The sequence below is a fragment of the Canis lupus genome, chromosome 24 (assembly GCF_048164855.1).
Source record: "Canis lupus baileyi chromosome 24, mCanLup2.hap1, whole genome shotgun sequence".
Classification (NCBI taxonomy): Eukaryota; Metazoa; Chordata; class Mammalia; order Carnivora; family Canidae; genus Canis; species Canis lupus.
The window spans coordinates 15,365,400-15,381,914 of NC_132861.1; the positions used below are offsets into that span (position 1 = coordinate 15,365,400).

At 39.0% G+C, this 16,515-nt stretch overlaps 1 protein-coding gene across 16 annotated transcripts in view; it reads right to left on the reverse strand.

Annotated features, from left to right (window-relative positions):
• LOC140615803 (phospholipid-transporting ATPase IB) overlaps positions 1 to 16,515 on the reverse strand; it is a 570,784-nt gene that overhangs the window by 205,346 nt on the left and 348,923 nt on the right. The gene's annotated exons all lie outside the window — the stretch shown is intronic.

Consider the following 16,515-nt stretch of genomic DNA (forward strand, 5'->3'; position numbering starts at 1 on the left):
CATTCCTTACATTAAAAGTGATTTAACATGTATCCCACTCTCCTATCTCAAGTCCTCAGGGCTCATATATGGTAAAGAGATGGTCCCAAATGTTCAGAGTCAGAAAGCAACACACAGCCTCCTTACTGAATGATTTCCAGTACCTGCAGGTAGCAGCTAGGTCATAAGCACACAATTTAGCCTCTGATCCCAATAAAGTACTCATAAGAAACCAGGATCTCATTAAGTGATCATAGTTCTTAGATATGTTAGGGAAATACTATTCTGTGAACTCCAGATTTTAGTTCACTTTCACAAATAAATGTAGAGAAATGCCCTATCTACCAAGTTTTCATCAGTCTCTTTTCCCAAACATTATCTAAGTAATAAAACATGATTAAGAACCAGGAGCAATTCTAAAGTACTTTAAATTATTTTTTTCTCTATCTTGAGCCAAGAAGATGGAGATAATTTCCTTTCCTATTTATTAACATGTCTATTTTCATAGATGTTAGAATATTTTTAGTGAACTCCAATTTTCCTCTTTGTTTTATAAAATACTTGTTAATAATTACAAAGTAGGTTGACCACTAACCAACAACATTCTATAGGTTTGACACATGGAATAAGAGTTCTCCCTATTATATTTCTGAGAAAAGCTCAGCTAAAAATCATTCATTCTCACTAAAAATATACATCTAACACAATCTGTGTCAATCTGCTGACAATCTGTCATCTCAAAGCAATTCTGTCAGCTGTCATTGAGTGGATACGGAAAAGAAACTGGCTAAATATACTAAATGTGGGCACAGAAAGGGTTTGCATTTTTGAATTGTGGTTTATGATTTACTCTAATATTCATATTTGAAGGTTAAGGAAAGGTACAGAAACACAAGCATTTTAATTATACTCTTACAATTCAGAAATAATGAGGAATAGGAGGCTCTGACAGCCCAGTGATCCATAACTAAAGTCCCGCCCCCACACATTTGAGCCACCTAACCTCACAGGAATGAGAAAACCAAGTGGGAGAAGACTCCTTGCTGTTGTTCACATATGCACACATAAAGTGCCTGTGTGACTTTTCCAGGCTGGAGTGTCTCGAGGGAGACTAAGTTTAGTTTTGTCAAATGTTCCCCAAGTCTCTACAGTAGAGAACCAATATTTTGATCACAGCTCTATTCGTTGAATCCCAACTTGGGCATAGATGTATGAATCACCTTTAGCAGGCCTACCCCAAAACCAAGTTACAAAAAACTGTGAGATTGTGAGAGAGAGGATGTGTGTGTGTGTGTGGGGGGGGGGGGGGGGCAGTTAGAGAAGGGAAGGAAAGGGGAGAAGTTCAATATAAACAAGACTCTTTTGATAGATGTGGCACTAGGCCTGATTCAAATATCTAAGAGCAATGATCAGAATCTCTCTCTGCCTATTAAGATATAAATTAAGATATAAGTAGCATACAGGGGATCCCTGGGTGGCACAGCGGTTTGGCGCCTGCCTTTGGCCCAGGGCACGATCCTGGAGACCCGGGATCGAATCCCACATCAGGCTCCTGGTGCATGGAGCCTGCTTCTCCCTCTGCCTGTGTCTCTGCCTTTCTCTCTCTCTATGTGACTATCATAAATAAAAAAAAAAAATAAAATAAAATAAAATAAAATAAAATAAAATAAAATAATAAATAAAATAAAATAAAATAAAATAAGTAGCATACAGTTAAGTTCACCCTTTTTAGTGTACAGTTCTAGGAGTTTTGACAACTGCATATACTTGCATGGCAACAGCAAAATCTGATATTTCTCTCTCACCAGAAAATTAATAGTTTTGGTGTCATGGTCAGGTGGGGAAAAAGATACCAGTGTAGGGAGAGTGGATTGTGCTCACAGCATTGAGCAGTGTGCCTGGTGCCTGATCATTAAACCTCATGGTGACAAGGTCCTTGAAACTAGGTTTCCTTTCAATGACTTTATCATCTGTACAAAGAAAGCATGAAAAAAAAAAAAACAAAAGCAAAAACAAAAAACAAAGAAAGCATGGCTCAAAGGTACATGACCCAAAAGATAAAGAAACTTGTCAGCCTGATGGGACAGTAATTAATTTACTTGAATCAAAATTGGTATAACCAAATGTTCTAGGGATTATGATGACTTACAAGTTATTTCCCCCACCCCCAAACTTAGTGATTCTAAACAATGACATGAATGATTCTGCTCACAGATCTAGAACTGGGCAGGGCTCAACAGGGATCATGCATCTTTCATCCATCAGTATCAGCTAGAAGACCGGAGCTGGAGTCCTTTGAAGTTTGCACACTCACACAGCTGGCAGCTGAGACCTTAGAGAGAGAACCTGTTGGCCACAAAGTTTCATGTGGCTTCTGCGTGTGGCCTGGTCTTCCTACAACAGGTCAGCTGGGTTCCAAGGGAACCTACTCATTGGAAGTCATCTGGTGTCTACTGCTTGAGGCTGTTACAAAGGTCCACCTAGACACAAAAAATGGGAACACAGACTCTCTGTTCAGTAGAAAAGTGTCAGAAGAACTTTGTGTGATGAGCATGGGACTAAAAAGGTATATTGGTGTAGCCATCTTTGGAAGATATAATCTGCTGCTCTGTAATGAGCTGCCAAGATGAAAAGCTACAGGAATGATCTTTCAGAAGTACAAGTATCATCACATCACTACTACTGTGCTTAAAATGCTATGACTTACACATCCCCAAGGCTTAGCTGATGTCACCCCAATTTTCTCTCCTACACTTCCCATATCCAACCTTCAAGCATTCGGAGCTACTTGCAATTCTGCAGACTCACTTGTATACCCTCTTCCTAGGAAAAACTTCCTTCCATGCTTGTCTTTGTTTGCTCTCACTCATTTCTTTAGAAACCACTTATCCTGAGCCATGGTCTTCTTAGGATGCTCTCTTTGAAAGAAGCAGCCTGTAACTGTGCTAATGCCAAGAGGAGGAACCTGTGTTCTCACCCTGGCTTTGGCCCAAGGCCAGTCATCTGACCTAGGATTTCATTCATTTACCTGAGCCAGTTACTCCATGCTTCTATGTGTTCCCCTTGGTACACATTGATCTCAAGGGCACTCCTTAACAAAATCCCTCATGCTAAACTCCATCTAAGTCTCCTTCCCAGGCTGTGATGAACAGTCCAGAACTATTTCAGACTTTTACTACAAGGAAAAGTAAAATACTTGCAACTCATGCCACTAACAATGGGCTGATCTCCTCCAATATACAAAGAACTCCAAGAAATTTAAAGAAAAGAGGGAAAATGCTAGCACTAATCAAAATTATTAATGCATTTACCCTTTGACATGGAAGTCCCACTTCTGGGAATTTATCCAACAGTGCAGCAGAATTTGTTGAAGGAAAATGTTGAAGTTGGAAATATCCCAAGTGTCCATCAATAAGGGACTGGTTAAATAAACTATTTACCTAACTGAACACTCTACAGTTGCAAGAAGAACAAGGAGGCCCTCTAGCATTGATGTGGAAAGACCCTGGGATATACTGTTAGGGCACAAAAGGAAAGGGAAGAACAGGTGTCTAGACTGCAGCCTTTTGTGTGCGAAAGAGGCCCATGATGAATAATCACACAAGCTGGTGTCTGCATGAACAAATGTAGAAAGGATGTATCAGGGGCACCTCTAGAGAGAAGGGGGCAATGATGTGGATGGGGCTAGAGACAGGAGATTTTATGATGTTTAATTTTCACTGGGTTTTATAGTATAGAACCATGTGAATCCATTACCTTTTTACAACATGGAGGGTTGTTTTTGTTTTTTTAAGAAAAAAACATCCAAATAAAAACAAACCTCAAATCCATTTGTAGTTAATTTTGGTGGAAAGAGTAAAGCAAGAATTAGGAATCCAAAGTAATATCTTCTCCAAATGACTTTCACCATTTATGTAAAATATCTTTTACTCACTTACTTCAAATACCAGTTTAATCATGAACCAAAGAGCCAGCTGTATTTGGACTGGTTTTTGTATTCTCTACTTGTTTCTATTGGTCTGTCCATGTACAGCCCCAAACTGCTTTTATTGTTACACCTTGTACTATGTGTAACATCTGGCATGACAAATCCTATTAATACATTTATTTTCAAGATTTCCAGGCTATCTTCTCATATACTTCCTTAGGATCTTCAGCATTTCCTTGCTTAAATAATCACTCTGATGCTTGTACGTGTACATATTTCTTCCTATCCCAGAGTGGGGTAGGTCTTTCTATTTATTCACACTTTTACAATAGGGCTTTTCTTATAATAATTCTAATATGATTAAGTTCATTTTAAGTATTTTATACTTTTGATTAATATTCAAATTAAATCATTTCTGACTTATGGAAGGCAGAAAAGCTTGATTTTAATTATTATTTTTATTGTTCTGAAATGATTCTACCAACTTAATTAGCAACAATAAAGACTTGATTGTTTTAAGTAGAATTTAGGGTTTTCTCCCCCCATTTATGCTTATTGTTTTGAAACCACGGATTAGCATTTCTTGATATGGGCAGTTATCACTTGTGAGATTAATGTTGTGACAGATGCTATAGAAGCAGGAAGGAGAAGCAGCAGAAAGATTAATCATGACTCCTACTTGTGTGGACTCCAGCTAGAGGCAAGTGAACCATGGGGCTGGCTATAGTTATAAGAGTAGCCGACAAGGAGAGGGAGGCAGGCAGAGGCATCCTTTGAGAGCTTCCTTGGGAGGCACCCCAGGTATTACCATCACAGACAGATTTCTATCGAACCACACGAACAGAGGAAAACAAAACAAAACCCCAAAAGCATGTATATATACATGGTTCCTGTAAGTATTCAGCAGTGCTTAATCCAGGAAGCACTACTAGAAAGATAGGCCCAGGAGATGAGGGTAAAAACAAAGGCCATCTGCTTGGTGTCATTCAGGTGGGAAGAAAAATCCAGAGCTCCTCTAGAACTTCCCTGTAGTGAGTATTACTTACACCAATCCTTTCAGATGCATTTAGGGTTAATGCAATAATGTGTTAGGAACACTTAATGTGAGCTTTCAAAATTTCCAGCAAGAAGGACCAAGCCAAATGTATATTTTGCATCAGCTAATGATACTATGAACAAATCAAGAACAAGAGAGATACCAGTAGCCTTTACTGTGACCTATCAAATAGCAAAGAAATTTTTCACAGCATTGCCTTTTTGGGTAAGTTTCTCTGGCAAGACTTTCCTCATAAAAAAAAAAAAAAGGCAGCATTTATTAAATGCACCCAGCTTTTACAGATTCAAATAACCTCAGGAACAGAAACAGCAGTGAGTCCAGGAAAACTCATTTTCCACTTTCATATCAACACATGCTAGTGGCCTGGATATATTTCACTGTTGTTTGTTCTTATGGTGGAGTGTTCCAAAGCAGGTGGATTTCAAAGCACCCTGAAGGCTGGTGTAATTGATAGAACTCTTGGATACTTTAAGGCTATACTTGGCCCAGGTAAAAAATATCCAAGATCAGCACAGCACTTTACCTACCCTCTATAGTACTGACATTTTCTTTGTGGACAGCACAGTTCCCACCTTGTTTGTACACATGGAGAGAGGGACTTGTGTTTTCAGGTAACCAGCAGGCATCTGGAGAAAGTGCTCTCTGGACACTAACACGGGCATGTGTCTCAGTCCACCGCAGTCTGGAGGACTAGTTTCAGTTAACATGAGATGGCTTGGCTTTGAAAGAAATTGGTGAAATTCTTATTCTGGTAGCAGAGGATACTCTCTCACGTGACTTCTTCCAGCAAACTCCAAGAGAGTGTACTGTTTAGGGGGAGTTTTAAGGGACAAGTACATCAGTTTCAGTGTTTCCTTTAAATGTTCTTGATAGAACTCAGGTAAAGTGTGAGAGCATCAAGGATTCTAGGCTAATTAATGAAATCCATAAGGCCACTCTGGGGTCAGGGGAGAATATCCGGCCACAGATGATGTTAGAAAAATTTACTCCTCAGTTATGAACAGATGACCACATGACTGGAATACAATCACTTATTAACACCTGAATTGTTAGCAATACACAGACAAGAGGCAAGCAAACTTTATTAATCTACCAGATTGAATCATGGTTATTTTGCTCTACAATGATTATAGACAGTCACAGCATAGAAGAGGGGCTACATTTAAGGTAGAACTGTCTAAGGAGGTGGCAAAAGTGAGACTTACCTCATCCTGAAAGGTTCCTGGTACAGGGTAGACTGGATGACTGTCTGCTATTGTAGGATATCCTATTCTGGGATGAAGGATGAATTAGAAAAGCCTCAAACCTATAACACTATAGTCAAAAGATTGGTCAAATATTAAATACCTTAAAATAATGCTAAAGGATTAATTTGACTCTATGGTTTGGCGCCATGCTAAAGGCTTTCCTGTATGGTTTGACTTTATCCTCACAAACTCTTTGATGTATGTACTTTATTGTCCTTGCTTTACAGAGAAGTGGACACTGAGAAGGCATGTGCAGAGTTGCAGGAGAGGAAAAGCCCCCAGGTGGCCTGACTGCCGAGCCTCACCCCACCCTAACCCTGCTGCTGTCTATTCATGGCTATTGCCAGTGAGACAGCAGATGGAAGAGTGGTTGTAAGAAAACAAGTCTGTGAGTGCCTGGCCCTTCTCCTCCCCAGAAAGGTTAGCAGAAAGTATTCAGCAGGCCAACTCACTCCTCCACCACCATCATCTTGCCTTATTATGATCAGTATTATTCCAGTCAAATTTTACTCAAGTTATTCCTTAAACTATATTATCTGCAGTCCAATGACATCCTGGTCCCTGGTTCACAACCCCTGGGACTAGGCTTCCAGAAACTCCCCAACCATGGGAATCCCTATTTCCAGAATGGAATACTACTTGGCACTAAAAAGAATAAACACTGATACTCATAGCAATGTGGACAATTGCAAATGTGTTACACTGAAGACCACATACTGGTATGATTCTACTCACAGAGCCTTCTAAGAAAGGCAGAACTGTACAGTCAGAAAACAGGCCAGTCATTGCTAGGGACAGGATGTAGAGCTAGGGTCAGGACTACAAAAGGGGCTGAGGGAGTTTTTTGGAGTACTGGCACTGCTCTGTATGTGACTGTAGTGGCAATGATGCTATTGTATGTATGCATCTGTTGAGATTCAGACTGTACACTAGAAAGGGATTATTTTATTACAGTAATTATACCTAACAAAAAAAGGAAGTGGTATACCAGTATACTGTACTAATAAAAACCTTCAAAGGAATAAAGGAAACCAATAAGGCAAGGCTAACGAGGAGGTAAAAGTTTCTTGTTAGTACTTAATATTACAAAGAAGTAAGTTGCAGATTGACAAGTGATTGACAAAAAGGTCATCAAAACAACATGCAACATGCAGCTTAGTTAAAGGAGCAATAATAAACCTTATCCTATAATCCCTGGATAAAAGAGGTCAACATTTTAATCAATATTCTTTTATCGGTATGCTCCAGAGGTATAAGCAGTATGTAATAACACTAACCTACTTTGCCTCTCCTCACTTTGAAAGATGAGGCAAGAAAGCACATACATCACTTCCTGAGCCTTCTTTAAATAGTTCACTTAATCTGCCAGGGCACTGCAACTAAGGAATGAAGGGCACTCTAAACTCCCAGAACACCTGTTGGAAAACCAGTATGTTGGCTCAGATGAAAACCAATATACTGGCTCCAGTGAGTTGTCAGAAGGCAATGAAGATTATTTACCACTTAAAAGTACAGGCATTTACTAGTGGAGAGATGAGCTCTCTGATGTGATACTTATTCACAGAAGCTATTTTAACTGAAGATCAAATCCAAAAGACTCCTAAATCCAAGAAAAAGAAGGATGAATTTCATGATCACAAACACATTTTACTTGCTTGCCAAAAAGTATTTTAGAACTATGGGCTAGAATCTATTTCTCTTCTTAAGTTAGGTTGACCAATTTAGAAAAAAAAAGGAGAAGATAAGGCACCTGCTCCCGATCCTCTCAAAGCAAATGCAGGATTGTCCAAAAAATGTGATTATTTTCCATCATTGGAGCACTACGTTATGAATTCGTAGTGGGAGGGTAGTAAGAGGTGCCTCTTCCCACTACCTTCCCCTTATCTGCTACAGAAGGTATTCTTTCTGTTGTCACCTTATCTTTTCCACAGCCTATAACTGAAGTCTCTGTTCTTGATTTTGGACTTTCAACCACCCTTAATCAAATGTTGCTGATATTTACCTGCTCAGAAGAGTGCTCATGGCTGTACATGGAGATCAAAATGGATAGATAGGCATGATCAGGGGATTTGTGCTTAGACACTTTCACAAAATTAATTTTAAGAATTAAAGGACAACTGATTTCAAAAGTCTTAGGAAAGCTAGTCTCTAGTAGCAGAAGAAAGGGCAAGAAGAAACATAGAAGAGCAACATAAATGGAGCAAAATGGCAAGAAAAACCTAGTTGGTAAAATCAACTTCACCAGAGTGAAAATCTACAAGTTTCACCTACATAAAAGGTAGTCTAAGGTAGGAATGCAATCAAAATTATCTTTCATTCTTTCTCAAAGGATGAGGTTAAACAATTCTAAATATAAATAATTAATCTCCTAATACTTAGAGGGTATAGTTCTTTGTATGAAAATTCCACCAGGAATGATTTAAGTTAGACCAGAAAGGTATTTCCTAAAAAGAAAGCAGAAATACAATATGCTACTTAAATAATCTTCTCTTGTATTCTAAACACACACACACACAGACACACACACAGACACAATCCAATAGATTCTGACATGTCAGCCTCTACTGAAATGTGTTCAACTAATTATCTCCTTATTGAGCATTGTGCATTTAGTCCTGTCTGGGGGCAAAGTCAGAAAGAAAGGGTTCCTGCCCTTAGGGAAGTCAGAAGAAATTTGGTAAATAGAAATAACATTCACCATGACAAGCACACATGCTAAATTATGCAGGTGCAATGTCTGAATGAAATAGAACTTAATGGAAAGGAATAAGTGAGGGCTTTAATGCACATGGTGATGAGCTGACCCCCCCCACCACCCTTGCTAGGGTTGCTTCGTTTCTGCCACAGCATTAGGAGGGGAGGAAAGACTGGGCACCCTAGAATAAGACACAATAGACCTCTCAAAATTCACATTACCCCGAGTCCTTTGCATTGATTTGTTTTTGGACTTGCACTTTTTCTCCCCACTCAGGGAGGTTTTATGGAGTTAGAGACTCAATTTTTAAAACATCAATGCCTAAATACATTTTTTTAGAATGTTGGATCTTTATAATGATCCTTTCAGGTAAAACAGCTGCAAAAACATCATTAAAAAAGCATATATTGTCATATGTAAAAAGGGAGCAAGCAAGAGTCTATTTTTATAAAGTTCAAAGTGATGGTATATCTTGTAGGGGACTCCCTCCAGACTGAATATTTCTCTGGCTTTGTAACAACTCCTCCCTGTCACCCCTCCCTCCCCATTTGCTGATAAACTTCCAGCTCCATAAATGGGCAGCAACCAAGTCAGCTTTGAGAGAACATTCCTAAGCCCATGTGCAGCCAGTTTTGCAGCCATCTTCCTACTGAAACATAAACCCCAGCAACGACACTTCTTCCCTCTTGTTTACCAAGGGCCTGGTGACTTCTGACATTTATCTCGGAGCTGGAATAAACAGAGAGGGTTAAGTGGGGCAGAGAGGTGTGGGCCTCTCTCTGGCTCACCAACCTGCTCTCCTCCAGTCCCCCTCACTTAATCAGCTCCTATTCATCCTTCAGGTCTTAGCTCAGTTCATCCTGGAAAGCTGAGGCTCCCACGGCTGTAAAACACCACTTTGGAGAGCTCTCACTGTGTACTACATGCGGTCTTCCTGTGAGCCAGCACCCAGCAAGCTGTACTGTAACGGAGTCTTATCTGTATCCCCTCCTTGCTTCCAAGGGCAAGGGATTGGTCTGGTTCCTTTATCTGGATCCTATGACCCCAGAGCACTTGACCTGGAGAATGAGGATGCACGAGAAGGGGAAAGTACTCTTCAGAATATTCCTACTTCTAGTTAATTCCCATTTGCAAACTGCCCACTGGAAAGATGTTCTAAAAATGGTTTCCCTTCCAATGTATTAAATTGTAATTATTGCTCAACAACTATCAGCCCCAAATAGGAACCCCCTAGGTAATTACTAACTCTACGTGCTGGGATGTTCTTGGAAAGGGTTTGGCACAGACTTGTGCATACAACCACTGGGGTTGTGCATACCACCACCACCCACATCAACTGGGGAACTTTGCAGAACTTATCCCAGGGCTCCTGGCCCTCGTGTTTCACCTGCCACAGAAGAGGTGGGTCAACATCTGCTTAAAGCTTTCACTAAAAAACAGATGGTTTCATGTTTGAAACCATCTCTACAGATAGCTTCATATGTTGACTGTGCTTTTCAACTCACCTTCACTTATTAACATGCTACCATTAGCCTTATAACTCCAATCTAGCCCCTCAAATAAGGACTCCTTATCAGGAAACATAAAGCCAACTCTGGCTAGGAAGACAAAAGAAAGAAAGAAGCCTACCTATCAGGAGCTTTGTCTTCAACCATAAAGAGATCTTTTGCGTATTAAGAATGAAACATTTTTTGAGATGTATTTAAGTTGTACATTATAAGCAAAAAAGGGGAAAAGCTATCGGGTAATATTTTAAAGTTTTAAAACATCTATTCTTTATGGAGTCTAACACTTAAAGCAAAATCTACCCAAGGCCAGTGCTTTCTGCCCTCCATTTACAATGCAGTCTGGGTTATTCTCAAGGGGGTGGGGTGGGGTGTGGGGGAAAGCCAGTTTGGAACACAGCTGAGCAAATCCACAGCATCTTTGCACATTTACATATTTAAATTAAGCTTCCACAAATAAGAAGCTGGTCAGACAGTAAAGACAGAAATTACTGCCTACAAGTAATTTAGATATAATTATTTTCAAACAATAGTGATCTGAAAAATGGAGAAAAAAACCTCAAAACCACTCAGAGGTCCAACAACAAAAAACTGTAATACAACTGAAAAGACTGCATATGTGTTTTCAGAAAACTAGATTCAAAATTCTTTTCTGAGAACATTTTGGATTAGAATGACAGTTTATATGCAAACCATAGTTCATTTTACTGTTTTAGTTTTAAGACAGAAAACGAAATGCTGGTGAACGTTTTGGAGTCCAGAGTGCAGGATTTTTGTTTGTTTGTTTTAGGCTTGTCAGGTGTTGAGAAGTCTTAAGCAGCTTTCAACAAAATTCTGTTGTTTGGGTTGCATTTGGTCTCAAATTGCTGTGGCTTAAAGCACTGTCTCATTCAGTGATAATATTTCTAGCCCTCCGTGCTAAATATGCATCCCAGTTCCTGGCCAGCATCCCATACCAGTTTAATGGCCCCATGAAAACAGTAGAATTTCTTATATATGTTGCCAAAAATAAGTAGACACCCTACATAGTATAAAGTTCTCAGGTTTTCACATTAATACCTATATGTTACAATTATTTTACAATTATTCTCTTTATTAGGATGGCCACCAACTAATCATCATAATTTCAAAGTCTCATCTCTATTTCACAGATGATTTGGCATCTTTTTACATTTCTTAAGACGTTAAAACCAAAGTTTTAAGGGGTCTGTATCACAATTTTTTAAAATACAGGTTAAAATCAAGTAACTTCCTTATTGTTTTCCTATTTGTGTTATCATCACTAAAAATTTTCTCCATTCCAAATAACCTTTTCCTAGGGGTTCAGAAAGTCTGAGCTGGACAAATGCACACCTAGACAATGCTTAACATGCTGAGGCTGTTATGCTTTGAAACTCCTTGTTATGTTCTGTATGCTATTCAGGAAATTCTGAATAACAAACTCCTAGTTTGTTAAATAGCATAGGAACTTTATTTTTTTAATGAGCTTGTTATTTTATTTTATTTTATTTGTATATTTTTTTTACTGGAGTTCGATTTGCCAATATACAGTGTAACACCCAGTGCTCATCCCATCAAGTGCCCCCCCCAGTGCCTGTCACCCAGTCACCCCCACCCCCCGCCCACCTTCTTTTCCACCACCCCTTATTTGTTTCCCAGAGTTAGGATTCTCTCATGTTCTGTCACCCTTGCTGATATTTCCCACTCATTTTCTCTCCTTTCCCCTAAAATCCCTTTCACTATTTTTTTATATTCCCCATGTGAGTGAACCCATATAATGTTTGTCCTTCTCTGACTGACTTACTTCACTCAGCATAATACCCTCCAGTTCTGTCCACGTCGAAGCAAATGGTGGGTATTTGTCGTTTCTAATGGCTGAGGAATATTCCATTGTGTACATAGACCACAGCTTCTTTATCCATTCATCTTTCGATGGACACTGAGGCTCATTCCACCGTTTGGCTATTGTGGACATTAGCATAGGAACTTTAAGGAATTTAAGCGACCCTTCTCTCTTTGGGAATTATCACAGAGCAGTCAAATGAGGACCTCAAAAATATATAGAAATATTTCTCCAATCTTTACATTTAAGATAAATTCCTCCCATTGTCAAAATCAGAGTTTTAAAAATCAGTCATTCCTCTCTGCTTATGAATTATTCTGTGAAATAATTAAAGGTTAAAACTACAAAATTACATTAAAGGTCTCTGCTTACCATCTGCCCTACATATTGACATACACATTTTCTGAAATTGCTTTTACTGGGTCACTTGCTTATTTCAGAATGAAAAAGGAATTCCAGCTTCCAATAGCAAGAAAACTCTTGTCTAGTTATTTAGATCCCCATCCCTAGCCATTTATATATCCCACCCAGCCCTATCTCCTTACCTTTGCTAATTTCATTCCTTTACCTGCCCCCCACCTCAGACACACAGGGAACCCCATCAGCTCCACAAGACTTGGAGATTCTGCATGGTCTAGCCCACAACAGAATTTTACCTTCTGAGAAATATGGTCCATCTAGTCACAGCCACAAAACTTAGCATTTAATTGCTGTGACAAAACAAAACTACATGTCAAGTTTGTTTTTCAAACCTTCAGGGAGCTCTCCAAAGCATGTGGTCTGGCTACTCATTTTTGTTTCCCTCCAGTGATTCAAGTCCAAGGTACTTATGATACTCTTTTAAAAACTGTTTCAGCATTTTTTTTATTGTGGTAAAATACACATAACATAAAGTTTACCATTCTCATCATTTTTAAGTGTACATTCATACTGTTGGGCAACCCTATTTGTGATCCATCTCCAGAAACACTTTGTGCCTCCTACCGGAGGCAAACAGACAACTGCCAGTTAGTTTCTAATGATAAAATCCAGTTTTAATTTACAGAACTGTATAATTAATAAAGGTGTATCTAATTGCATATTAGTGGCACTTCCAGAGCACTGGTTGAAAACAGAATAAGGGATGGAGTGGGAGATGAGGCTGATGGCAGTTGGGATCCATGATGGGCAGGGGTACATGGGGATTTCATCAGAGGCCATAGGAACTTGGAGAGTTGAAGAGGACAGTGGCACTCATTCACTCCCTGCCATCAGGTCTGAGCACTTCAGTTCTAGAAGCTGTGCCAGCCACTGAAGTCACTCATGTATTTGTTCAGGAACCTCATCCTGGGTGCATTATAGATGATGGTCAGTGTGAAGCCAGCAGTCTTTGCTATCATGCAGGTAAGAAGTACTAAATTAAGGCAGCAGTGGAAGGAAATGGAGAGTCAAGGTTTATGCATTTTTCATTTTGCCTACTGATAGGGTGACCTGAAATCACCAATTCCATCATTTTGTTCCTATTTTAATCACTTGAACCAACAGTTATTTCAGTCTGAACAAATTTTATGACATATCAAATAGCACTGAGGTCTGTCAGCAACAAGGAACCAGGGGTACAAATGATAATGCATAACCCTGATCATGTGTTATGTTCAAGGTGCTGAAGGTGCTGTGGTGGTAATGCTTGAATTAGATCACTGTCATTCTGGTAGAAGAGTTATGGTCTACTGAGAGGGAAAGCTGTTATTCCACACGGCTTTTAGTGGGTAAGAAGGGAGATGACTTGAACATCTGTCAATATAGGAATGGTTAAATAGATTGTAGGAAACCATACTGTGAAACATCACACAATGAATCTATATGTAGTCATGGGAATGATCCCCCAAATACAATGGTAGGTATATCATGAATGGCAGAACATATTACAAAGCATGAGGACATTTATGTAAAAGCAACGATTTGTTTGTATATGTAAACAGCTCCATAAACACAGGAAAAGGTCATAAAGGAATATACCTAAGGGAGCTAGGGATGAGAGTGGAGAGAACTTTCAGATGGTGTTCCATATTGCAGTGAGGATAGAGCCATGTATTCCTTCTGCAGAAAAATCAAGTTTCATAGGTCAGTGAACCAAGCAAGTAGATTATATTACAGGCTCATAGGTCTTCCATACAATCTTTCTTGGTAATTCAAATCATACTGATCCTCATAACTGCCAAGACTATTGGTATGTGCACATACCCATTTGTGCATCTTTTTTTAATCTGCCAAACTGCTTTTAGACTACATCTATAAGTGACTGACAGTTACATATATCAGAGGACCTCTGAGATGAGAACATCCTGGGTTTCTCCCTGAGTTACAAGAAAACCGTTTAAGAATAAAAACCATTTAAGAATAATATATAATACAATTTATTCTCCAAAAAAAAATACAATTTATTCTCAATTAGTTACAAGGTAACCTTTAGATTGCAAAATATTCACTGCAGAGGAGCAAATTAAATGACAAAAATCTTTGATCTTTTGGTTCAAAACACAATAAGATACCATGCAAGTGTACTTTCCTGTTTTTAAAATTATATTTGGAGTACATCTTGATGCCACAGAGGTTGGATAGACACTGAGTCAGTGCTCTGTCTGGGCTCAGTTGAGGATTTTGTTTTCTTGGTTTCCAAATTAAATCTCCTAGCAACACTAAGTAGAAAACTGAGACCACAGTGGTGGGGACTTTATTTAATTTTTAAATTTTATCAAGAATGTTTTTAAAGGCTGTTTACAAAGGACCGTTTACAACTATGGCTCAACTACAATTGAAAAATTAATTTAATTAATTTAAGGAACTCACATGGCATTTTCAGGGCCTCATTCCAAATAGAATTTTCCAGACAGACAAAAATTGTACTCTTTTCATCCTTAGCCCTCTTGAAGTTAAAAAAAAAGGCAAGATAGGAGGTGTAAATGACTAAGAAGGGCCCCAGAGGAAGCTCTGGGAAGCTAGAGGGTTGGGAGCTTCATGTAAAATGTCTTGATAAAGAAGTCTAGACTATCTGTAATTTGCTGCTTTTGAGGAAAACCAGATTATTAAGAAACCTTGTGAAGCCAACTGCTACAGGAGCTGAAAATGCATGTGTAACATGGAATGGCACGTGGAAGCATGGATTCCCACACTCCTTTAGTCCACAGCCCTAATTATCTATGACCCCAAGTGACATTCAGGAGTGACTGCTATCATGGAGACCAAAAAAAGTCACAAAAACAGAAAGACAAACATATTTAAGTGCCAAAAAAGACTCTAAAAAATGTAGACAGGAGGAAAGTAGAAACTATAAAATCCTTTACAAATAACATCTAGAAGTTCTTACTCAGAGTGGACTGAGCTGAGTATTACAGCACAAGACAAGCAGACAAGGCAAGTAGGCTACTCTTTGTGTAAATTGGAATAATATATATCTTCTTCTGGGTTTTCCTACATTTCTGTCCCATTTACCCTTTTGGCTGGGCAGCTTTGTGCAGTAAACAACCTGCACAACTCAGGAAAACATTCTTTAGTAGTTTGGTTACAGATTGAATGATGTGAACCTTTATATTTCACCTGAATATTTGATAGGAAAGAGTAGACAATTTGAACATAAAGAAATGTTTAGTCACAGTCACATTAGCAAACCACTTGCTAAATTCCCTAAGCTGTGTATTTTAAAGGATCACATCAGATAAAGATGATCTATGTCTTGGTTATTATTTCTGCCAAAACTTCAGAAATCAGACACAAAATAATGTGTAACAGAATGAGATATTAACCCCATATGCAATTATCCCTGCTTTTCTATTTCTCCACAGAGTGACTGCCTGCTTCCTCTTTTCTAAACACACATGGAAATCTAATAGCCACCTTGGCCTCAAAAGCTACACCTTTGTGGCAGAGTGGTCCCTAAAGGGGAGCAGAAAGGTGGCTGGCACTTCTACTGAGTTCAAACAGCAAGTACCCATTCCACTTTTTCCTGGGCCCGCCCCCTCTCCTTCTAAGGAGAGGTGTGTATAAATCCCTTCTAATCCCTCTAATAAGTAAAATAAATGTGCTTGTAATTGAATCAACATCTTGAAAACCAGCTTGACGACCCAATAAGTTCACCGAGATATTTTTAATTACCTTATTTGTTTACTCCCCACTTACTCCCACATCTTCCCCATTTAAAGAGTATCATCCAAATATCCCAGAGGCAACGAATCAATGCTTGGGTAACTTGCAGATTCCATGGGAAATATAGCAAGAAATGAGG